The sequence below is a fragment of the Ovis canadensis genome, chromosome 2 (genome assembly GCF_042477335.2).
Source record: "Ovis canadensis isolate MfBH-ARS-UI-01 breed Bighorn chromosome 2, ARS-UI_OviCan_v2, whole genome shotgun sequence".
NCBI lineage: Eukaryota > Metazoa > Chordata > Mammalia > Artiodactyla > Bovidae > Ovis > Ovis canadensis.
The window spans coordinates 120,324,146-120,350,396 of NC_091246.1; positions in this window are offsets into that span (position 1 = coordinate 120,324,146).

The following is a 26,251-nucleotide window of genomic DNA, read 5'->3' on the forward strand; positions in this document are numbered from 1 at the left end:
TTTTCAATATGCTATCTGCATGTATCCCCTCCCTTTTGAACCTCCCTCCCATCTTCCTTCCCATGCCACCCCTCTAGGTTGATACAGAGCCCCTGTTTGAGTTTCCTGAGCCATACAGCATATCCCTGTTGGCTATCTATTTTACATATGGTAATAAAAGTTTCCATGTTACCCGTTTCATAGATCTCACCCTCTCCTCCCCTCTCCGCATGTCCTTAAGTCTATTCTCTATGTCTGTTTCTCCATTTCTTCCCTGTAAATACATTTTTCATTACCGTTTTTCTAGGTTCCATATGTATGTGTTAGAATATGATACTTATCTTTCTCTTTCTGACTTACTTCATTCTATGTAATAGGTTTTAGGTTCATCCACCTCATTAGAACTGACTCAAATATGTTCCTTTTTTATGGCTGAGCAACATTCAGAAAACTAAGATCATGGCATCTGATCTTATCATTTCATGGCAAATAGATGGGGAAACAATGGAAACAGTGTCAGATTTTATTTTTTTTTTGTGCTCCAATATCACTGCAGATGGTGATTGCAGCAATGAAATTAAAAGGCACTTACTTTTAATGGAAGGAAAGTTATGACCAATCTAGATAGCATATTCAAAAACAGAGACGTTAGTTTGCCAACAAGGGTCCATCTAGTCAAGGCTATGGTTTTTCCAGTAGTCATGTATGGATGTGAGAGCTGGACTGTGAAGAAAGCTGAGTGCCAAAGAATTGATGCTTTTGAACTGGTGTTGGAGAAGACTGTTGAGAGTCCCTTGGACTGCAAGGAGATCCAACCAGTCCATTCTAAAGGAGATCAGCCCTGGGTGTTCTTTGGAAGGAATGATGCTAAAGCTGAAACTCCAATACTTTGGCCACCTCATGCGAAGAGTGGACTCATTGGAAAAGACTCTGATGCTGGGAGGGATTGGGGATGGGAGGAGACAGGGACGACAGAGGATGAGATGGCTGGATGGCATCACTGACTCGACGGACGTGGGTTTGAATGAACTCTGGGTGTTGGTGATGGACAGGGAGGCCTGGCGTGCTGCAATTCATGGGGTCACAAATAGTCGGAGTCGACTGAGTGACTGAACTGAACTGACCTCATCACCATACTTATCCTGTTACCACAAACAACCTTATTTCAATTATTCATTGGCTGAGAAGGCGTGGGAATTATATTATTCTTGCTCATCGGATGATGATAAGGACGAGCAGATGCAAACACAGCAGCCCTACAAGCAATCCTGTATAACCGCATCAGTGACATCGGATTTATTTTAGCAATAGCATGATTCCTAACTAACCTTAACACCTGGAACCTGCAACAAATTTTCATATTAAACCCAGACAACTCCAACCTGCCTCTAATAGGCCTCATACTGGTTGCGACCGGAAAATCCGCCCAATTTGGCTTACATCCATGACTACCCTCCAATAGGAGGCCCCACCCGCATCTCAGCACTACTCCACTCAAGCACAATAGTAGTAGCAGGCATTTTCTTACTAATCTGCTTTTACCCACTAATAGAGAACAATAAATTCGCCCAGTCCATTATACTATGCCTATGGGCTATCACCACGCTATTCACAGCAATATGTGCCCTCACCCAAAATGACATCAAGAAAATTTTTGCCTTCTCTACATCCAGCCAACTAGGCCTTATAATAGTAAAAACTGGCATTAACCAGCCCTACCTAGTATTCCTCCATATTTGCACCCATGGCTTCTTCAAAGCCATGTTATTCATATGCTCTGGTTCCATTATTCACCATCTAAATGACGAACAAGATATCCGAAAAATAGGAGGCCTATTCAAAGCTATACCATTAACCACAACAGCCCTCATCATTGGCAGTCTCACACTAAAAGGAATACCTCTCTTTACTGGATTTTACTCCAAAGATCTGATCATCGAAGCTATCAACACGTCATATATCAATGCCTGAGCCCTTTTAATAACACTAGTTGCCACCTCTTTCATAGCCATCTATAGTACTTGTATTATCTTCTTCACACTTCTAGGACAATCCCAATTCCCACCCTATTCATTATCAATGAAAACAATCCCCTTCTAATTAACTCCATCAAACGCCTATTAATTGGAAGGCTTTTCACAGGATTTGTTATCTCTAACAATATTCCTCCAACAACAGTCCCCCAAATAACCATACCTTACTATCTAAAAATAATAGCTCTAGCAGTAACAATCCTAGACTTTATTCTAGCACTAGAAATTAGCAACACAACCCAAAACCTAAAATTTAATTATCCATCACGTGCCTTCAAATTCTCCAGCCTGTTGGGATATTTTCCCAAAATCATACACCGCTTGACCCCTTACATAAACCTAACGATAAGCCAGAAATCAGCGTCCTGCCTTCTAGACCTAATCTGATTAAAAAATATCTTACCAAAAACTACCTCGCTAATTCAAATAAAAACATCCACCATGGTTACAAGCCCAAAGGGCCTAATCAAACAGTATTTCCTCTCCTTCCTAGTTACAATCCTCATCAGCATAATCTATTTAATTTCCATGAGTAATCTCCATAATAACCACAACACCAATTAACAAAGATCAACCAGTTACAATAACTAGCCAAGTACCATAACTATACAAAGCTGCAATTCCCATGGCCTCCTCAGTAAAAAACCCAGAGTCGCCTGTGTCATAAATTACTCAGTTTCCTAAACCATTAAATTTGAATACAATTTCTACCTCTTCATCTTTCAACACATAATAAACTATCAAAAATTCCATTAACAAACCAGTAATAAATGCCCCTAAAACAGTCTTATTAGAGACCCAAATCTCAGGATACTGTTCTTTAGCCATAGCCATTGTATAATCAAAAACCACTATTATACCCCCCAAATAAATTAAGAAAACCATTAAACCCAAGAAAGACCCACCAAAACTTAATACGATACCACAACCAACTCCACCACAATCAACCCTCAGTTCAGTTCCGTTCAGTCACTCAGTCGTGTCTGACTCTTTGCGACCCCATGAATCGCAGCATGCCAGTCCTCCCTGTCCATTACCATCTCCCGGAGTTCACTCAGACTCACATCCATCAAGTTGGTGATGCTATCCAGCCATCTCATCCTCTGTCGTCCCCATCGCCTCCTGCCCCTAATCCCTCCCAGCATCAGAGTCTTTTCCAATGAGTCAACTCTTCGAATAAGGTGGCCAAGGTACTGGAGTTTCAGCTTTAGCATCATTCTTTCCAAAGAACACCCAGGGCTGATCTCCTTTAGAATGGACTGGTTGGATCTCCTTGCAGTCCAGTGGACTCTCAAGAGTCTTCTCCAACACCACAGTTCAAAAGCATCAATTCTTCGGCACTCAGCTTTCTTCACATTCCAACTCTCGCATTCATACATGACCACTGGAAAAACCATAGCCTTGACTAAACAGACCTTTGTTGGCAAAGTAATATCTCTGCTTTTCAATATGCTATCTAGGTTGGTCAAAACTTTTCTTCCAAGGAGTAAGCGTCTTTTAATTTCATGGCCTAGCCCCCCATAAACAGGTGAAGGTTTTGAAGAAAACCCTATAAAACCAATCACAAAAATAATACTTAAATACAATGTATGTTATCATTATTCTTTCATGGAATCTAACCATGACTAATGATATGAAAAACCATTGTTGTCATTCAAATACAAGAACACTAATGACCAACATTTGAAAATCCCACCCATTAATAAAAATTGTAAACAATGCATTTGTTGATCTCCCAGCCCCATCAAACATCTCATCATGATAAAACTTTGGCTCCCTACTAGGTATCTGCCTAGTTCTACAAATCCTAACAGGCCTATTCCAAGCAATGCACTACACATCTGACACAATAACAATATTCTCTTCTGTCACCCACATTTGCCGAGACATCAACTATGGCTGAATTATCTGATATATACATGCAAATGGAGCATCAATGTTTTCCATCTGCCTATTTATACATGTAGGATGAGGCCTATACTACAGATCATACACCTTCCTAGAAACATGAAACATCGGAGTAATTCTCCTATTTGCAGTGATAGCCACAGCATTTATAGGATATGTCTAACTGTGAGGACGAATATCATTTTGAGGAGCAATAGTCATTACTAACCTCCTCTCAGCAATTCCATATATCCGTACAAGCTTAGTCAAATGGATCTGAGGGGTATTTTCAGTAGACAAAGCAACCCTTACCCAATTCTTTGCCTTCCACTTCATCCTCCCATTCATCATCACAGCACTCGCCATAGTCCACCTACTCTTTCTCCAAAAACCAGAATCTAACAACCCAATGGGAATTTCATCAGATACGGACAAAACATTCCCACCCCTGCTGCTGCTGCTGCTGCTGCTGCTGCTGCTGCTGCTGCTGCTGCTGCGTCACTTCAGTCGTGTCCGACTCTTTGCGACCCCATGGACTGCAGCCCGCCAGGCTCCTCCATCCATGGGATTTTCCAGGCAAGAGTACTGGAATGGGGTGCCATTGCCTTTTTCCGATTCTACCCCTACTATACCATTAAAGACATCCTAGGTGCCTTACTACTAGTCTTAGCCCTAATACTATTAGTATTATTCATACCTGACTTACTTGGAGACCCAGACAATTACACCCCAGCAAATCCACTCAACACACCCCCTCACATCAAACCTGAGTGGTGCTTCCTATTCACATATGCAATTCTACAATCAATCCCTAACAAACCAGGAGGAGTCTTAGTCTTAGTCTTAGTCTTAGTCTTAGCCTTAGTTCTCTCCATCCTAATCCTAATCCTTATACCCCTACTCCACACATCTAAGCAACGAAGTATGATATTCCGACCATTCAGTCAATGTCTATTCTGAATTTTAGTAGCATACCTACTAACACTCACGAGACTTGGAGGACAGCCAGTCGAATACCCATATATCATCTTTGGACAACTAGCTTCTATTATATATTTCCTCCTTATCCTAGTACTAATACCAGTAGCTAGCATAATCGAAAACAATCTCTTAAAATGAAGACAAGTCTTTGTAGTATACAAAGTAGTTTGTAGAAATGTAGTTGTAAACCAGAAAAGGAGAACAACCAACCTCTTTAAGACTCAAGGAAGAAGCTATAGCCCCACTATCAACACCCAAAGCTGAAGTTCTATTTAAACTATTCCCTGGAACACTATTAATATAGCCCCACAAATACCAAGAATCTCATTAGTATTAAATTTTCCAAAACCTTCAACAACCTGACACAAATTTCACACTTCACGACCACATGTTATAGTCCTGCTACCTTTAATAGTACATACATATTTTCATGGATGTTAGTGCATGAAATGCTACTTTGCACATGGGTACATACATAATATTAATGTAATAGGACATAATTATGTATATAGTACATTATATGCCCCATGCCTATAAGCAAGTACATTCTATTATTATTAATACATAGTACATGTAGTCATTGATCGTACATAGTGCATTAAGTCAAATCCATCCTCGTCAACATGCATATCTTGCCCCTTGGATCACAAGCTTGATCACCATGCCACGTGAAACGAGCAACCCACTTGGCAGGTATCCCTCTTCTCGCTCTAGGCCCATGAATTGTGGGAGTCGCTATTTAATGAACTTTATCAGACATCTGGTTCTTTCTTCAGGGCCGTCTCATCTAGAATCACCCATTCTTTCCCCTTAAATGAGACATCTCGATGGACTAATGGGTAATCAGCTCATGCTCACACCTAACTGTGAAGTCATGCATTTGGTATTTTTTAATTTTGGGGGATGCTTGGACTCAGCTATGGCTGTCTGAGGCCCTGACCCAGAGCATGTATTGTAGTTGGACTTAACTACATCTTGAGCACCACCATAATGGTAGGCACAAGCATCACAGTCAATGGTCACAGGACGTAGACATTACGTTACACACATCAACCATTTCCCCATAGCCATTCTCCTTCCACCTTAAATATCTACCACCATTTTTAACATGCTCCCCCCTAAATACTTATTTAAATTCATTGCGCTTTCAATACTCACATTACCACTCCAAATAAAGTAAGTATATAAGTGCCTGGGTCTGCCCCATGACGCATAGTTAATGCAGCTTAAATGCTAAAGCAAGGCACTGAAAATGCCTAGATGGGTATATCAACTCCGTAAACACATGGGTTTGGTCCCAGCCTTCCTGAGAGGAGCTGGTATCAAGCACACACCTGTAGCCCATGACACCTTGCTTAACCATACCCCCAAGGGAGACAGCAGTGATAAAAATTAAGCCATAAATGAAAGTTTGACTAAGTTATATTGATTAGGGTTGGTAAATCTCGTGCCAGCCACCACGGTCATAAGATTAATCCAAGTTAACAGGAATATGGCATAAAGCATGCTAAAGCATTACACCAAATAGAGTTTAATTCTAATTAAGCTGTAAAAAGCCATAATTATAACAGAAATAAATGATGAAAGTAACTCTATAATAGCTGATACACTATAGCTAAGACCCAAGCTGAGATTAGATACCCCACTATGCTTAGCCCTGCTGCTGCTGCTGCTGCTGCTGCTGCTGCTGCTGCTGCTGCTGCTGCTGCGTCGCTTCAGTCGTGTCCGACTCTGTGTGACCCCATAACATAAATAATTGTACAAACAAAATTATTCGCCAGAGTACTACTGGCAACAGCTTAAAAATCAAAGGACTTGGCAGTGCTTTATACCCTTCTAGAGGAGCCTGTTCTATAATTGATAAACCCTGATAAACGTCACCAATCCTTGCTAATACAGTCTATATACTGCCATCTTCAGCAAACCCTAAAAAGGAATAAAAGAAAGCACAGTAACAGCACATAAAAACGTTAGGTCAAGGTGTAACCTCTGGAATAGGAAGAAATGGGCTACATTTTCTATTTTAAGAAAACCCAATACAAAAGTTATTATGGAACTAATAACCAAAGGAGGATTTAGTAGTAAACTAAGGACAGAATGCTTAGTTGAATTAGGCCATGAAGCACGCACACATTGCCCGTCACCCTCCTCAAATAAAAATGATGCACTTAAATCTATTCACATATATCAACTATATGAGAGGAGACAAGTCGTAACAAGGTAAGCATACTGGAAAGTGTGCTTGGACAAACCAAAATATAGCTTAAAAAAAGCACCTAGTTTACACCTAGAAGATTTCACATATCATGAATATCTCGAACTAAACCTAGCCCATAATTCTGTTCCTAATTAAATGACCAAAATAAGATAAAACATTTACCCTCTGATTTAAAGTATAGGAGGTATAAATTTTAAACATGGTGCTATAGAGGAAGTACCACAAGGGAATGATGAAAGAAAAAAGTACAAAAAAGCAAAGATTATCCCTTGTACCTTTTGCATAATGAATTAGCTAGCATAAGACTTAACAAAACAAATTTTGGATAAGTGACCCAAAACAAGAGGAGCTACTTATGAACAGTTTATCAAGAACCAACTCATCTATGTGGCAAAATAGCGAGAAGATTTGTAAGTAGAGGTGACACGCCTAACGAACCTGTAATGAATCTTAGTTCAGCTTTAAAGATACCAAAAAATCCAAATAGATCCCACTGTATTTTTAAAAGTTAGTCTAAAAAAGTACAGTCTTTTAGAAATGGATACTATCTTAACTAGAGAGTAAGATCCAACAACACCATAGTAAGCCTAAAAACAGCCACCAATTAAGAAGGTGTTAAAGCTCAACAATAAAAATGACACTAATCCCCCAAATAAATAACCAACTCCTATCCCTAATACTTGGAGAAGGAAATGGCAATCCACTCCAGTACTATTGCCTGGAAAATCCCATGAACAGAGGAGCCTGGTAGGCTACAGTCTATGGGGTCACAAAGAGTCAGACACTACTGAGCAACTTCACTTCACTTCTTCATCCCTAATACTGGACTAATCTATTAAAAAATAGAAGTAATAATGTTAACATGAGTGACAAGAAACACCTCTCCTTGCATAAGTTTAAGTTAGTATCTGATAATACTCTATTAACAGTGAATAAAGATAACCCAATAATAAGCAATTTATTAACTATACTGTTACTCCAACACAGGAATGCACTTAAGGAAAGATTAAAAGAAGTAAAAGAAACTTGGGAAATATAAACCCTGCCTGTTTACCAAAAACATCACCTCCAGCATCCCCAGTATTGGAGGCACTGCTTGCCCAGTGAAAATTGTTAAACCACCGCGGTAGTCTGACCATGCAAAGGTAGCATACTCATTTGTTCTCTAAATAAGAACTTGTATGAATGGCCACATGAGGATTTTACTGTCTCTTACTTCCAATCAGTGAAACTGAACTCCCTGTGAAGAGGCAGGAGTAGACTAATAAAACGAGAAGACCCTATGGAGCTTTAACTAATTAGTCCAAAGAAAATAAACTCAACCACCAGGGGGTAATAACACTCTTTATGGACTAACAGTTTTGGCTGGGGTGACCTCGGAGAACAAAAAATCCTCAGCGATTTTAAAGACTAGACCCACAAGTCAAATCACACTATCACTTATTGATCCCAAAATTTGATCAACGGAACAAGTTACCCTAGGGATAACAGTGCAATCCTATTCAAGAGTCCGCATTGACAATAGGATTTACGACCTCGATGTTGGATCAGGACATCCAGGTTAAGTCCCACCAACACTCCTATTTTTCTCCCTAGTTCCTTTGTCTTACCAAGTTTTGCGTGGTTTTTTATATTCCTTTCCACTAGTCAGGCACTCCTGTCCACTTTCAGCTGGTGTTCTGCATGCACTTCTGTGTCTGAAGCTGTAGTCCTGATGTATCCATGGAGAGAGACATGCTCCACGGCCACTTACTCCCCCGCCATCCTGTTCTCCTGATTTTTCTTTTTCAATTTATTTTAAAAAATCCATTTGGCTATTATGTCTTCTGACTGGAGAATTTAATTCATTTACTTCAAAGTAACTGTTGATAAGGATTTGCGATTGCCATATTATTGCTTTCTCACTGTTTCGTAGATCCGTTGTTCTTGCTTCTTCTCATGCTGTCTTGTACTTTGATGAATTTTTTAGCCGGTATGTTTTGACTTTATTATAAGTTTTTGCACACATAGTGGAGACTTTACTTTTCTGGCTACTCTTATACATAAATTATTTTATAGTTATTACATCCTCTTTTATGCTGATAACAATTTAACTTGGATAATGTACATAAACTATATTTCTCACCTCCCCTCAGATTTTAGGTGCTTGATATTACAATGTGCATCTTATTTGTTTGTGTGTACAACAATAAATTATTATAGTTATTTTTTATATATTTCTTTTCAGATTTTTGAAGTAGAGTCATAAGGAATTTATATTCAGTTCAGTTCAGTCGCTCAGTCGTGTCCGACTCTTTGCAACCCCATGAATCACAGCACGCCAGGCCTCCCTGTCCATCACCATCTCCCAGAGTTCACTCAGACTCACGTCCATCGAGTCCGTGATGCCATCCAGCCATCTCATCCTGGGTCGTCCCCTTCTCCTCCTGCCCTCAATCCCTCCCAGCATCAGAGTCTTGTCCAATGAGTCAACTCTTCGCATGAGGTGGCCAAAGTACTGGAGCTTCAGCTTTAGCATCATTCCTTCCAAAGAAATCCAGGGTTGATCTCCTTCAGAATGGACTGGTTGGATCTCCTTGCAGTCCAAGGGACCCTCAAGAGTCTTGTCCAACACCACAGTTCAAATGCATCAATTCTTCGGCGCTTAGCCTTCTTCACAGTCCAACTCTCACATCCATACATGACCACAGGAAAAACCATAGCCTTGACTAGATGGACCTTAGTCGGCAAAGAAATGTCTCTGCTTTTGAATATACTATCTAGGTTGGTCATAACTTTTCTTCCAAGGAGTAAGCGTCTTTTAATTTCATGGCTGCAGTCACCATCTGCAGTGATTTTGGAGCCCCCCCAAATAAAGTCTGACACTGTTTCTACTGTTTCCCCATCTATTTCCCATGAAGTGACGGGACCAGATGCCATGATCTTCATTTTCTGAATGTTGAGCTTTAAGCCAACATTTTCGCTCTCCTCTTTCACTTTCATCAAGAGACTTTTTAGCTCCTCTTCACTTTCTGCCATAAGGGTGGTGTCATCTGCATATCTGAGGTTATTGATACTTCTACCGGCAATCTTGATTCCAGCTTGTGTTTCTTCCAGTCCAGTGTTTCTCATGATGTACTCTGCATATAAGTTAAATAAGCAGGGTGACAATATACAGCCTTGACATACTCCTTTTCCTATTTGGAACCAGTCTTTGGTTCCATGTCCAGTTCTAACTGTGGCTTCTTGACCTGCATACAGATTTTTCAAGAGGCAGGTCAGGTGGTCTGGTATTCCCATCTCTTTCAGAATTTTCCATAGTTTATTGTGATCCACACAGTCAAAGGCTTTGGCATAGTCAGTAAAGCAGAAACATGTTTTTCTGGAACTTTCTTGCTTTTTTCATGATCCAGTGGATGTTGGCAATTTGATCTCTGGTTCCTTTGCCTTTTCTAAAACCAGCTTGAACATCAGGGAGTTCATAGTTCACGTATTGCTGAAGTCTGGCGTGGAGAATTTTGAGCATTACTTTACTAGCATGTGAGATGAGTGCAATTGTGCGGTAGTTTGAGCATTCTTTGGCATTGCCTTTCTTTGGAATTGGAATGAAAACTGACATTTTCCAGTCCTGTGGCCACTGCTGAGTTTTCCAAACTTGCTGGCATATTGAGTGCAGTGCTTTCACAGCATCATCTTTCAGGATTTGAAAGAGCTCAACTGGAATTCCATCACCTCCACTAGCTTTGTTCATAGTGATGCTTTCTAAGGCCCACTTGACTTCACATTCCAAGATGTCTGGCTCTAGATTAGTGATCACATCATCATGATTATCTGGGTCATGAAGATCTTTTTTGTACAGTTCTTCCATGTATTCTTGCCACTTCTTAATATCTTCTGCTTCTGTTAGGTCCATACCATTTCTGTCCTTTATTGAGCCCATCTTTGCATGAAATGTTTCCTTGGTATCTCTAATTTTCTTGAAGAGATCTCTAGTCTTTCTCATTCTGTTGTTTTCCTCTATTTCTTTGCATTGATAGCTGAGGAAGGCTTTCTTATCTCTTCTTGCTATTCTTTGGAACTCTGCATTCAGATGCTTATATCTTTCCTTTTTTCCCTTGCTTTTCACCTCTCTTCTTTTCACAGCTATTTGTAAGGCCTCCCCAGACAGCCATTTTGCTTTTTTGCATTTCTTTTCCATGGGGATGATCTTGATCCCTGTCCCCTGTACAATGTCACAAACCTCATTCCATAGTTCATCAGGCACTCTATCTATCAGATCTAGGCCCTTAAATCTATTTCTCACTTCCACTGTATAATCATAAGGGATTTGATTGAGGTCATACCTGAATGGTCTTCAATTTCAGTCTGAATTTGGCAATAAGGAGTTCATGATCTGAGCCACAGTCAGCTCCTGGTCTTGTTTTGTTGACTGTATAGAGTTTCTCCATCTTTGGCTGCAAAGAATATAATCAATCTGATTTTGGTGTTGACCATCTGGTGATGTCCATGTGTAGAGTATTCTCCTGTGTTGTTGGAAGTGGGTGTTTGCTATGACCAGTGCATTTTCTTGGCAAAAGTCTATTAGTCTTTGCTCTGCTTCATTCCGCATTCCAAGGCCAAATTTGCCTGTTACTCCAGGTATTTCTTGACTTCCTACTTTTGCATTCCAGTCCCCTATAATGAAAAGGACATCTTTTTTGGTGTTAGTTCTAAAAGATCTTGTAGGTCTTCATAAAACCGTTCAATTTCAGTTTCTTCAGCATTACTGGTTGGGACATAGACTTGGATAACTGTGATATTGAATGGTTTGCCTTGGAGACGAACAGAGATCATTCTGTTGTTTTTGAGATTGCATCCAAGTACTGCATTTCGGACTCTTTTGTTGACCATGATAGCTACTCCATTTCTTCTGAGGGATTCCTGCCCGTAGTAGTAGATGTAATGGTCATCTGAGTTAAATTCACCCATTCCAGTCCATTTTAGTTCGCTGCTTCCTAGAATGTCGACATTCACCCTTGCCATCTCTTGTTTGACCACTTCCAATTTGCCTTGATTCATGGACCTGACATTCCAGGTTCCTATCCAATATTGCTCTTTATAGCATCAGATCTTGCTTCTATCACCAGTCACATCCACAGCTGGGTACTGTTTTTGCTTTGGCTCCATCCCTTCATTCTTTCTGGAGTTATTTCTCCACTGATCTCCAGTAGCATATTGGGCACCTAATGACCTGGGGAGTTCCTATTTTGGTGTCCCATCATTTTGCCTTTTCCTACTGTTCATGGGGTTCTCAAGGCAAGAATACTGAGGTGGCTTGCCATTCCCTTCTCCAGTGGACCACATTCTGTCAGGCCTCTCCACCATGACCAGCCCATCTTGGGTTACCCCGCAGGCACGGTGTGGTTTCATTAGGTTAGACAAGAAGCCACCTCACGCCCGAGGCCAGGGGCAGTGACCTTGAGGAGCCACCCTGAGCCCAAGGCCAGGGGCAGCAGCTGGGAGGAGCCACCCATGCCCGAGGCCAGGGCCGGCGGCTGGGAGGAACAACCTGAGGAGTGGTGGCTGCAGGCACAGGAGGGCCTAGGTGAGCTATCCCACGTTAAAGGTCAGGAACGGTGGCGGTAAGGAGATACCCCTCGTCCAAGGTAAGGAACAGCGGCTGTGCCTTGCTGGAGCAGCTGTGAAGAGATACCCCATGCCAAGGTAAGAGAAATCCAGGTAAGATGGTAAGTGTTGTAAGAGGGCATCAGAGGGCAGACACACTGAAACCATACTCACAGAAAACTAGTCAATCTAATCACACTAGGATCACAGCCTTGTCTAAGGAATTTATGTACCATTGCAATATTAGATAGGCTTACCTTGATTATATATTTACACTTACTGATGTGTTTTACATATGTGTACATTTCTATGATGTTAAATAGCATATTTATTTCTTCTTGAAGAACACACTTTGGAATTCCTTATATGTGGGTCTAGTGGTGCTTAACTTCCACAGCTATTATTTGGTCCCCTGACTAGATAATTTTAAATCACTTTTTTTTTTCTTTTGCTTGGTCAAATTTGTCTTTGAAGCTCTCTATTTAGATATAACCAAATAGGTCAGAAAAATGATTTTAAAGGAGTCTGGTGATAATAAAAGTCACTTAAAAATATTTTATTTTTCACACAGAAAGTTGCAAGATTGGAATATAACATAGAGCATTCATATCTCTGGATTCATCTGTTAACATTTTCATCCATTTGCTTTCTCTATTTTTCTATACAAAATTTCTAAGCCATTTAGTTATCTCTAAATACTTAAGTATGTGTTTCCTAAGAGATGGTGTTCTCATATAATCTTCAGTACAATTATTCACTTAATTAAATTTAACTTTTTTCCTAATGTGTTGATCATATTCCAGTTTTGTCAACTGACCAAATAATATTCTGTATAGCATTTTTATTGGAGCATTACAGGATCCTGTTTCAGTTCACTTCAGTCCCTCAGTCCTGTCAGACTCTGCGACCCCATGAACCACAGTACGCCAGGCCTCCCTGTCCATCACCAACTCCCGGAGTCCACCCAAACGCATGTCTATTGTGTTGGTGATGCCATCCAACCATCTCATCCTCTGTCATTCCCTTCTCCTCCCGCCCTCAATTTTTCCCAGCATCAGGGTCTTTTCAAATGAGTCAGCTCTCCGCATCAGGTGGCCAAAGTACTGGAGTTTCAGCTTCAACGTCAGTCCCTCCAATGAACACCCAGGGCTGATCTTTAGGATGGACTGGTTGGATCTCCTTGCAGTCCAAAGGACTCTCAAGAGTTTTCTCCTGTTTAGGATCAGGTATTTCATTTAGTTTCAGCATCTCTTTAATGTCCTTTAATCTAGAACAGTTTGCAGATGGTAGATTGCAGAATCACATGTGCAAATTTTTCATAATAAATCTTTTCCCTCTGTTTCTTTTCTCTTTCTCTGTCTCTTTCAGCTTTTAGAATACAATAATTATTTTGGATTGAATAAATATTTTCTCATGGCTGAATTTGGGTTGCATATTTTAGGTCAGGATACTAGAAAAGCGATATTATGTGCTTCTTAAGACATTACATCTAAAAGCATACAGAATCCATCTATTCCTCAATGCTGAAATTGATTTTAATCATTTGGTCATGGTGTTGTCCAGTTTTTCCATTTTGCACTAACACTTTTTCTTCTTGTAACTCATCTGATAAGCAATCTGTAGAGACCAACTTGTGAAAGTGAAAGTCTCTCAGTCGTGTCCAACTCTTTGCAACCCCATAGACTATATAGACGATGGAATTCTCCAGGCCAGAATACTGGAGTGGGTAGCCATTCCCTTCTCCAGGGGATCTTCCCAACCCAGGTCTCCCACATTGCAGGCGGATTCTTTACCAACTGAGCCACAAGGGAGGCCAAGGGGATGCTTACTCGCCTCGTGGTACAGAAGCAGGAAACTTGAAGATTCGTCCCTCAAGAGCCACTGACTTGCCATGTGCAGCCTCTGATCAAGGGTGGGTATTGTCTGAGTACCATGACGATAGCAATGAAACAGGCCAGTGGCTTTGTAAGATGCACAAAGTCTACAAATGACAGATGATTCTTGCACCAAACTGGCAGCTGCCTTCCAGGAGCCCGAAGATTTACCATGTGTGGGCATCACAACAGACCATCACAAGCCGATCTCAGGACAGGACAGAGAGTGGAGAGAAAGGAGGGCTGCCTCCTGGAGTTGTCTTCTGGTCCCAGGATCGGGGACAGGGTCCCCCCATCCCCACCCCAGTTTTAGTGCCCCTAACCCCAAGGACTCTGGGAGATCGCCTCACCTCTCTAGTCTGAGACCTGGAAACATGTGCAGGGCAGTCTCTGGAATTCCCAGACCTGCTCAGTGACTCTTTACCAGGGACATGGGGCTTGCCACCCCCACCCCCACCTTCAGGCAGCACCCTCTGAAGCCTTCCAGAGAGACAAACTTAAGACCATGCAAATATCCCTCTTCTTAGAAATTTCCTTATAGATTTGGCATCTAATGATTTTGCCTGCAGTTCCATAGCTGGTGGTGAGCAGAGCCATGTTCCAACACAGCTCTTTGGTTCTGGGACATGTGCTGTTTCTGGATGAAGCCCTTGCCTCTATCCATTCTGACACTTGTATTCACAGCAGTCATACAGCATTAGACCACCCCAGACATTTATTTGAGTCCATACTTGGAGTGACTCATACACCTGGAAGTTTTATCTTAATAAAAAAAGCATTTGTGAAGAACACAGCAGAGTGAAAATCCAACACTTCTTCAATAAGCTCTAAAGAAAGCTTTAGCTTTAGTGGACTTGGGGAAAGCCTTCAGCAGAGAGAATCCCGGTTCTGTAATGGTCAGCCAGTAGCTTCTTCTCAGATCCCTTGTAGGTGCCCTCTGCTGACATATCCCACCTTTTATTCAAGGTCTTATTAGTACTCTCAGAAAAATCTTTAGATGTCTTTGCTTGCACATCTTTCCTAAGCTCACCACTAATGAGCTTTACTTTCACTAAGGATGCTTGGTTTCTTTCTCATAGATTCTTCAGAAGAAATTGGCATTTATGACTTCATCTGGTTAATATCCTCTCCTCCACTGGACATGCCTAGAACTGCCTCACCCTCTGTTCCCTGGGAAATCCATTTAGCAGACAACATTACTTCTTGATTGGGCTCAGATCTGAAGTTGGACTGTGGACACTTTCTGGCTAACACTGATAAATCTCTCCTGTCTTTAGTACCTAACACCAAGTACTTAGGCTGTGCCATCCTCAAAGACATCAACCAGTCCTGGAGAAGGTCCTGTAAGGGAAATGACAATAGTCCCTATCACTTTCATTATGTTGTGTACTGTGGTCTAGAAACCGTTATGCTATTTTGACTTACATATGTCACAGTTGATCTTCATGGCAAATTTGCAAGCTAAGCTCAGTCTTCTATCTATACAGATAAGGAAACAAATGCTCAGTGAGACTGAGCTTTTCTTAGGTAACACATCAGGGTAGCTGGTATTTGGGTTTGGTATGTCAGACTCTCACATCTAGCCCTTTTTCTTTTCCACTGTATCTCCCTGGTTGAGATGTTTGGATTGTGTTTCAATAAATCAATGTCATTCCATGCCATCAGCTATATTTATGAAATTCTCCAAAAGTTAGTGTACTTACAGTAAGGCTAATTTATGGTCTTTAGACTTATCTATAACCTTGAACTTCTCAAAATTAATGTGTTGGGAAAAAGTTGAGAAAATTCTTGCCATGCACTGCTGTACCAGGAAGGATGAATATAAAAAACTACAGTAACTAACTATAGAGTTATAATTTTTATTGATGAAATTAGAAGTATACATATTCAATTCTCCAAAAGCATTTTGTTGCTGATTTCCAAGTCTCATTTCAATTATTAGTTAATAAAAACATGTTTTAATATGCTGGTAGAAAATTGATACTATTTCCAATTTGTGCTATGAAACAAATAATATGTGGAAAGAAATTGAGATATCTCATTTCAGTAATAGAAAATGGATTTTTGAAAGTTCAGATTATTAACAAGAGTAATTTTCTAACAGTAAGTTTAACACTAGCTCACTCACTGCAAAACTTTGCCAGGGAAGATTGCTACCTTTGAAACAAAATAAAGGTGTAACATATTCTAAGAATTGTCTACTCCAAAAGCAATTGTGTCTGTGGGTCCAGATTAAGGCCCCAAAAATCACTGGGCAGCAACCCATGGGACTTGTTTCAAGAGGATGGAAGGGCAGGGATCATGTCTGGCTGGGGACACTGCTTTTTTCCCCCAGGAGAGAGTGAGTGCTCTGTGTGCAAGCATGGCTGAGGAGATTGAATCCTGGTTTCTCCTTTTAATCACTTCCATATTCTTGGAAGTAGTGATAAACATATTTATGTTCACTGATACCTGACTCTGTCTACTGCTGGGTACATGAGACAATGGTACTTCTCAGGTTCCTTGAAGCTGGGCATAGGCATGTGATTGATTTGACCAATATCAGGAATGAAAATTACCAACAACAAGAATGAGAAATAGAATATCACTATAGAATCTAAAGTCATCAAAAAGATCATAAGAAAGATTGTAAAAATTTAATGTCAATAAAGAAGGGAAATTAAATGAAATAAATTTCCAAGAGAAAAAAAAATCAGCTTACTGAAAATGACACGGAAAAATCAAAATTATATATTTTCTCATAGTTCTTAAAAATTTTAGTCTTAAAACCTTTCTCATAAATAAATACACAAGTTCAGATAGCTTTTTTGGTGACTTCTTGAAAACATTTTAAAAAGAAATAATATAAATATTATAAAACTCCTCCAGAGAACAGAGTGAGTTTGGACTCATACCAATACCTGATAAAGACATTTAAAGAAAGGAAAATTACAAGGTAATTTTACTGAAAAACATAGTTGCAAAATATCCAAAAAAAGTATTCAACAAAGGAAAACATACCACATTAATTTAGGTTTGCTTAAGAGTTGTAAGATTGGAATAACACTAAAAAGCGCAATTCATTATATTATCAGAATAAAGAAAATATTCATATGATTATGTAAACAGATGAAAAAATCATTTCATGGGGTTTCATGACAAAAGTTCTATTTTTTAAACTAGAAGTTTAAACTTTTCATCCACCTTCACCCTTTCTCTCAACCCTACGTCTCCAGCAACACCTTACTCCTACCATAAATTTGTTATTTATTTCTATAAATTTGTTTTCTTCAGATTCCACATATAAATAAGGTCATATCAAGAGCTCTTAACTAACCAGGAATAAATGGGTAATTCCTTACTATGATGAAAAATATCTTAAATGACTAAAGCAAAATCATATTTAATAATGAAATATTGAAAGCTTTCTACCTGAAATTGGCAACCAGAAAGGAATGCCTACTATCACTACTTCTACTCAGTATTGCTCTGAACATTCTAACTAGTGCAACATTGATGCACTGATAAGGGTAAGTGTAACATTTGTATCTTACTGTGCCATTCAGGAATGGCACAGGTCAGTGCCAGGAAAACCCTGTGATTTCCTCTGTGTGAGAAAGAGAGCATATTGTTACAGGGAAGAGTCAATGCTGAATCTATGTTGGATCTCTTTCTTTGACTTCAGTCTTTGCTTTCTGTTGCCTTTGTTATTGTAATCATACATAATGGCCTGCCTCAGAGAACCCTGCCCCTCTGCCTAACTTAATCTGAAGTGCCTTTGTTCAGTTCACAAAGAGACAATCTGACCCTGTCCATCTGTGAATGATTGCAGAAAAGAAAAAAATTAACGCACCCTGTTCTCAAGTCTGGCCATCCCAGGAGATACTTGCAAGGTTAATGTCCTTCTTACTTTACTCCCTCACCTCCTTTACCTCTCTGTTCTACAAAAGAGCCAACATCCAGACCCTGACAAGACAGTTATTTTGAGACATTAGTCTGCCATCTTCTCAGACTGCTGGCTTTTTGAATAAAGTTGTATTTTTTGTCTCTACACCTCATCTCCTATTCATTGGCCTGTCATGTGGCGAGCAGAGTGAGTTTGGACTCAGTAAAAAATGTGGTGAGCCAGCCAGGAGCCATGCTGCTCATGGCTACCTGGCCCTTGCCAGGGAATATTGGGGCAAGGCCCTAGTAGCTACTGGGACTGTTTGTCCTGAGGATCTTCCCTTCAAAATTCCCTGAAATGGCACTGACTACCCCAGCACTTGGCAGATGAAACAAGGAACTGACAAACTTCTGTGGGTTGATGGGCTCACTTTTGTAGGGTTCAGTACCATTCACTCACTCAGTTATGTCCAACTCTTTGTGACCCCATGGACTGCAGCATACCAGGCTTCCCTGTCCATACCCAACTCCCGGAGTTTACTCAGACTCATGCCCATTGAGTCAGTGTTGCCATCCAACCATCTCATCTTCTGTTGTCCTCGTCTCCTCCCACCTTAAGCCTTTCCCAGCATCAGGACCTTTTCAAATGAGTCAGTTCATCACATCAGGTGGCCAAAATAGTGGAGGTTCAGCTTCAGCATCAGTCCTTCCAAGGAATATTCAGGACGGGTTTCCTTGAGGATTGCTGGAGTCCAAGAGACTCTCAAGAGTCTTCTCCAACACCATAGTTCAAAAACATTAATTCTTTGGTGCTCAGCTTCTTTATAGTCCAACTCTCACATCTATTCAAAACTACTGGGAAAACCATAGCTTTGACTAGATGGACCTTTGTTGGCAAAGTAATGTCTCTCCTTTTTAATATGCTGTCTAGGTTGGTCAAAACTTTTCTTACAAAGAGTAAGCATCTTTTAATTTCATGAATGCAGTCACCGTCTGTAGTGATTTTGGAGCCCCCCAAAATAGTCTGCCACTGTTTCCACTGTTTCTCCATCTATTTGCCATGAGGTGATGGCACCTGATGCCATGATCTTAGTTTTCAGAATGTTGAGTTTTAAGCCAACCTTTTCACTCTCCTCTTTCACTTTCATCAAGAGGCTCTTTAGTTCTTCTTCACTCTCTGCCATAAGGGTGGTGTCGTCTTCATATCTGAGGTTACTGATATTTCTCTGGCAATCTTGATTCCAGCTTGTGCTTCATCCAGCCCAGCTTTTCTCATGATGTACTCTGCATATAAGTTAAATCAGCAAGGTGACATTATGCAGCCTTGACATACTCCTTTCCCTGCTTGGAACAAGTCTGTTGTTCCATGTCCAGTTCTAACTGTTGCTTCCTGACCTGCATACAGATTACTCAAGGGCCAGGTCAGGTGGTCTGGTATTCCCATCTTTTAAAGAACTTTACACAGTTTGTGGTGATCCACACAGTCAAAGGCTTTAGCATAGTCAGTAAAGCAGAAGTAGATGTTTTTTTCTGGAATTCTCTTGCTTTTTCTATGACCCAGCAGAAGTTGGCAATTTGATCTCTGGTTCCTCTGATTTTCTAAATCCAGCTTGAACATCTGGAAGCTCACAGTTCACGTATTAGTGAAGCCTGGCTTAGAGAATTTTGAGCATTATTTTACTAGCATGTGAATTTTACTAGATGAGTGAAATTGTGTGGTAGTGTGGGTGTTCTTTGACATTTCCTTTCTTTGGGATTGAAATGAAAATTGACCTTTTCCAGTCTTGTGGCCACTGCTGAGTTTTCCAAATTTGTTAGCATATTGAGTACAGCACTTCCACAGCATCATCTTTGAAGATTTGAAATAGCTTAACTGGAATTACATCACCTCTACTAGCTTTGTTCAGAGTGATGCTTCCTATAGCCCACTTGACTTCACATTCCAGGATATCTGGCTCTGGGTGAGTGATCATACCATCATGGGTCATGAAGATCTTTTTTGTATAGTTCTTTTGTGTATTCTTGCCACCTTTTCTTAATATCTTATGCTTTTATTAGGCCCATTCTGTACTTCATTGTGACCATTTTTGCATGAAATGTTCCCTTGGTATCTCTAATTTTCTTGAAGAGATCTCTAGTATTTCCCATTCTATTGTTTTCCTCTATTTCTTTGCGCTGATCACTGAGGAAGGCTTTCTTATCTCTCCTTGCTATTCTTAGGAACTCTGAATTAAAATGGGTATATCTTTCCTTTTCTTCCTTGGTTTTCACTTCTCTTCTTTTCACAGCTATTTGTAAGGCCTCCTGAGATAGCCATTTTCTGACAAAATGTGGTCCACTGAAGAAGAGAATGTCAAACCTCTTCATTATTCTTGCCTTGAAAACCCCATGAACAGTGTGAAAAGGCAAAAAGATAGGACACTGAAAGATGAACTCTCCAGGTCTATAGGTTCCCAATATGCTACTGGAGATTAGTGGAGAAATAATCCCAGGAAGAATGAGGAGACATAGCTAAGGCAAAAACAACAGCTAGTCATGGATATGACTGGTAATCGAAGAAAAGTCTGATGCTGTAAAGAGGAATACTACATAGGAATCTGGAATGTTAGGTCCACGAATCAAGGCAAATTGAAAGTGGTCCAACAGGATATGGCAAGAGTGAGCATCAACATTTTAGGAATCAGCAAACTAAAATGGACTGAAATGGGTGAATTTAACTCAGATGACCATTATATCTACTACTGTGGGCAAGAATCTCTTAGAAGAAATGGAGTAGCCATCATGGTCAACAAAAGATTCTGAAATAGACTTGGATACAGTCTCAAAAACGACAGAATGATCTCTGTTCATTTCCAAGGCAAACCATTCAATATCAGAGTAATCTAAGTCTAGTAATGCTGAAGAAGCTGAAGCTGAGTGGTTCCATGAAGACCTACAAGACCTTCTAGAACTAACACCCGTAAAAGATGTCCTTCTTATTATAGGGGACTGGAATGCAAAAGTAGAAAGTCAAGAAAGACCTGGAGTAACAGGCAAATTTGGCCTTGGAGCACAGAATGAAGTGGGGCATAGGCTAATAGAGTTTTGCTAAGAGGATGCACTGGTGATAGCAAAAACCCTCTTCCAACAACACAAGAGAAGACTCTACACATGGACATCACTAGATGGTAAATACCAAAATCAGATTGATTATATTCTTTGCAGCCAAAGATGGAGAAGCTGTATACAGTGAGCAAAAACATGCCTGGGAGCTGACTGTGGCTCAGATCATGAACTCCTTGTTGCCAAATTCAGACTTAAATTGAAGAAAGTAGGACAACCACTAGACCATTCAGATATGACCTAAATAAAATCCATATGATTAAACAGTGGAAGTGAGAAATAGATTCAAGGAATTAGATCTTATAGACTGAGTACCTGAAGAACTATGGACAGAGGTTGATGACATTGCACAGGAGACAGGGATCAAGACCATGCCCAAGAAAAAGTGAATTTTGTAGGGTAAATCTACTTAATTCTGTAGCCAGTTCATTTGTCTTGGTTTTGTGTGCTCTTTTATGTTGTGAGCTGATCAACTGGATTTTGTAGGGTAAGTAACCACAGTATGCACACCAGAAACATATTCCCCCCTCGGTCTAGGCTTTTCCTTTATGGGACAGACCAATTTGGTTGATGGTACCTTGTTGGAGAGGGAAATTATTGTTGGACTTACCTGAGTTGGAACCATTTTTTTTTGGAACTGGTTCTTTATTTTCATAGGGCAAGTTTACCCTTTTTGGGAACCTGCTTATTGGTTTTGTGTGCACTGATACTAGAATGTGTTTGTGCTGTTTGTGTTGCAATTTGTCTACATCTTCTGTGTTTTGGTGTTATCAGACTTATAAATATGAGAAATATTTCATTTATCCTGAAGGAAAGCTCTTTGGGGCATATATTGGATATGTTTAGATCAAAAGTGTGATAGTCTCTAAATGTCTCACTCAATTATTATATATCTTGCAGTTAAAAATGTTTTGACTTCCCTGGTGGCTCAGATGGTAAAGCATCTGCCTACAATGTGGGAGATCCAGGTTTGATCTCTGGGTTAGGAAGATCCTCTGGAGAAGGAAATGGCAAACCACTCCAGTACTCTTGCCTGGAAAACCCTATGGACAGAGGAGCCTGGTAGACTACAGTCCATGGGGTCACAAAGAGTCAGACACGACTGAGTGACTTCACTTCACTTAAAAATGTTTTGCAAAAGAGCAGGGAAAAGAGATGAAATTCCATATGTAGAAGCATTTACACCATTATATCTGGAGGAAAAAGTCAGAGTACTCTCTTAGACTTGAGGCATCTGATTCTAATTTCCCTACAGGAGCCCTGGGAAACTTTGACAGTGGGAACAAGTTGATTGATTCTCTAGCAGACATCATTCTCCTTTGTAAATTAAATGCTCAAGAGTTTAATAGGAATTGTGAAAAAGACCATGTCCCATAAGGTAAATATATACAGAATAACTGTATAAAAAAGATCTTAATGACTTGAATAGCAATGATGGTGTGGTCACTCACCAAGAGTCAGACATCCTGGAGTGTGAAGTCAAGTGGGCCTTAGGAAGCATCACTACAAACAAATCTAGTTGAAGTGAAGGAATTCCAACCTAGCTATTTAAAATCCTAAAGGATGATACTGTTAAAGTGCTACACTCAGTATATCAGCAAATTTGGTAAACTCAGCAGTGGCCACAAGACTGGGAAAGGTCAGATTTCATCCCAAACCCAAAGAAGGACAATGCCAAAGAATGTTCAAACTATCATACAATTGCACTCATTTCACATGCTAGCAAGGTAATGGTCAAAATCCTTCAAGCTATGTCTCAACAGTACATGACCTGAGAACTTCCAGATATACAAGATGGATTTTAAAAAGGCAGAGGAACTAGATATCAAATTTCCAACATCTGTTGAATCAGAGGAAGCATGGAAACCCCAGAAAAACATCTATTTCTGCTTCATTGACTACACCAAAGCCTTTATGTGGATTGCAACAAACTGTGGAAAATTCTTAAAGAGATGGGAATTCCAGACCACATTATCTGTCTCCTGAGAAACCCGTATGCTGTCAAGAAGCAACAGTTAGAACCAGATATGGAACAATGGGCTAATTTAAAACTGGGAAAGAAGTACATCAAAGCTATATTGTCATCCTGCTTATTTAACATATGCAGAGTACATCATGAAAAATGCTGTGGTGGATGAAGCACAAGCTGGAATCAAGATTGCAGAGAAAAATATCAGCAACATCAGATATGCAGATGATGCCACTTTAATGGCAGAAAGTGAAGAGGTGCTAAAGAGCTTCTTGATGAAAGTGAAAGAGCAGAGTGAAAAAGCTGGTTTTAAAACTCAACATTCAAAAAATTAAGATCATGGCAGCCAGTATCATCACTTCATGGTAAATAGATGGGGAAAAAGTGGAAACAGTGGTAAATTTTATTTTCATGGGCTCCAAAATTACTATGGATGATGACTGCAGCCATGAAATTAGAAGACACTTGCTGTTTGGAGGAAAAGCTACGACAAACCTGGACAGCATATCAAAAAACAGAGACATGACTTTGTCAACAAAGGTCCATCTAGTCAGAGCTATGTTTTTTCCAGTCGTCATGTACAGACCTGAGAGTCAGACCATAAAGAAGGCTAAGCACCAAAGGATTGATGCTTTTGAATTTTTGTGCTAGAGAAGACTCTTGAGAGCTCGTTGGACAGCATCAACCTGAATATTGGAAGGACTGATGCTGAAGTTAAAACTCCAGTACTTTGGCCACCTGATGCAAAGAACTGACTCACTGGAAAAGACCCTGATGCTGGGAAATTTTGAGGGCAGGAAGAGAAGGGGATGAAAGAGTATAAGATGGTTTTTTTCTCTCTCTTAGGAAGCAAACTACAAGTGTCAGATTTTTTTCCCTTCGCTATACAAAATTAAAAGGAGGTTTGACGACACTTGCTTCCATGTGAACTTAACTCTCCTCAAACCTTGAGCTAACTGATGCATTTTTCTAAAGGGAAATGTTTTTCTTAAGCTATGTTAATGAACTATGTATTTACCTTAGACTCTGACTTCCTTCAAATCGATTCCACCTAAGACTCAGAACCAACTCGACAAACCAGTAGGTTTTACTCAACAAACCAGTAGGTTTTACTCATGCAAATGTTCTCTTAAGCTATGTTAATGAGACTATGTATTTGCTTGGAAATTCATATTAATCGTTTTATAGCCCTGGATGACTCACCCTGTGCCAATGTTATCTCAAAATGGATGTTGTAGGTGAGGGGCCTGGTGCCACTCTCTGTTTTGAGACATTTCCTTTCTCTAATTAGCAGCCTGCTAATAGGTATATAACTTCCTGCCAAAAACTAGCAGGGGGGCACTCAGTCTGCCTCCTTCTAATGTCTATGTCAGAAACTTTCTTTATCTCTTTTATACTTTAACAAAATTTTATTACAGAAAAGTCATACCTATGACTAGCAGTTGTTTTTGCTTTGGCTCCTCTCTTCAAGCTTTCTGGACTTATTTCTCCCCTGATCTCCAGAAGCTTATTGGGCACCTGCTGACCTGGGGAGCTCACCTTTCAGTGTCCTATCTCTTCGCCTTTTCATACTCTTCATGGGGTTCTCAAGGCAAGAATACTGAAGTGGTTTGCCATTGCCCTCTTCAGTCTCTTACAATATCCAATGTGTAACCAGGTCTCAAACGAAATTTCTGTGGGTAAACATTTTGAGGAAACAGATCACATTTATAACATGATAAACTTATATAGGGTGATTCTACCTTTGGGAAGAGGCAACAAGGGAAAATGTCTCCTGGATCATAATATGAAAAATCCATATAATCTTTTATTATTAATGGTGATCTAATCTAAAATTTAAGGTCTTCCCTAATGGCTCAGTGATAAAGAATCCCCCTGCCATGCAAAAGACTTGCAGGAGATGCAGGTTCAATTCCTGTATTAGGAAGATACCCTGGAGAAGGAAATGGCAACCCTCTCCAGTTTTCTTGCCTGGGAAATCCCAGAGAAATAGAGAAGCTTGGTGGGCTATAATCCATGTGGTTGCAGAGTCTGACATGACTTAGCATCTAAAAAAAAAAAAAAAGAAGAAGAAGAATTGAAAATTTAGCACCGAGAATTGCATATCAAGAATTTTCAGCTGATCTGAGGTGAACCTCAGAGTGCTGTGAGATCATGAAACATATCCCAAATATTGGTCAAATTCCTGACAAAGAGTAGAAGATCTGAAAAATGCTGCTATCTCAGTCATCAGTGATTGTAGTCCTCCAACATAAGCTGGTGAACCCTGAGGAGCAGGAAGGCAAATACTTGCCATATAGCCATCAGACTGTGGCCACTCCTTATCCTAAGCTCTGAACTTAGGATATGAGAATTAGTATTACAGTCTGCAGATAGCTGAGATACATAGCAATGGAATGATTTCAGTGAGCCCAGTCTCTTGCCTCTTCTCATACACAGAAAACCACAATATTTATTAACTTGAGATGCTGCCTCATGAGTTTGAAGTCCAAAAAAATTCCTGCGAAATAAAACACAAGTCTCAACTGTTAGGTTGTGAATATTTTTAAGTCTACAGTATAAAGTGGACACTTTCCAAAGACCAAAAAAGAAGACATATTTCAGTATTTGGAACACTGGCACTGATGGCAGACATTTTCAGAAGGATCCATGTGACAAGCAGTTAGAATCGTTGTCACCTCTTTTCCACAAGATTGTGGAATGGACACTGACAGTGTGGAAACATTACAGGGAAGAGCCAATATTAACTCCATGTTGGATC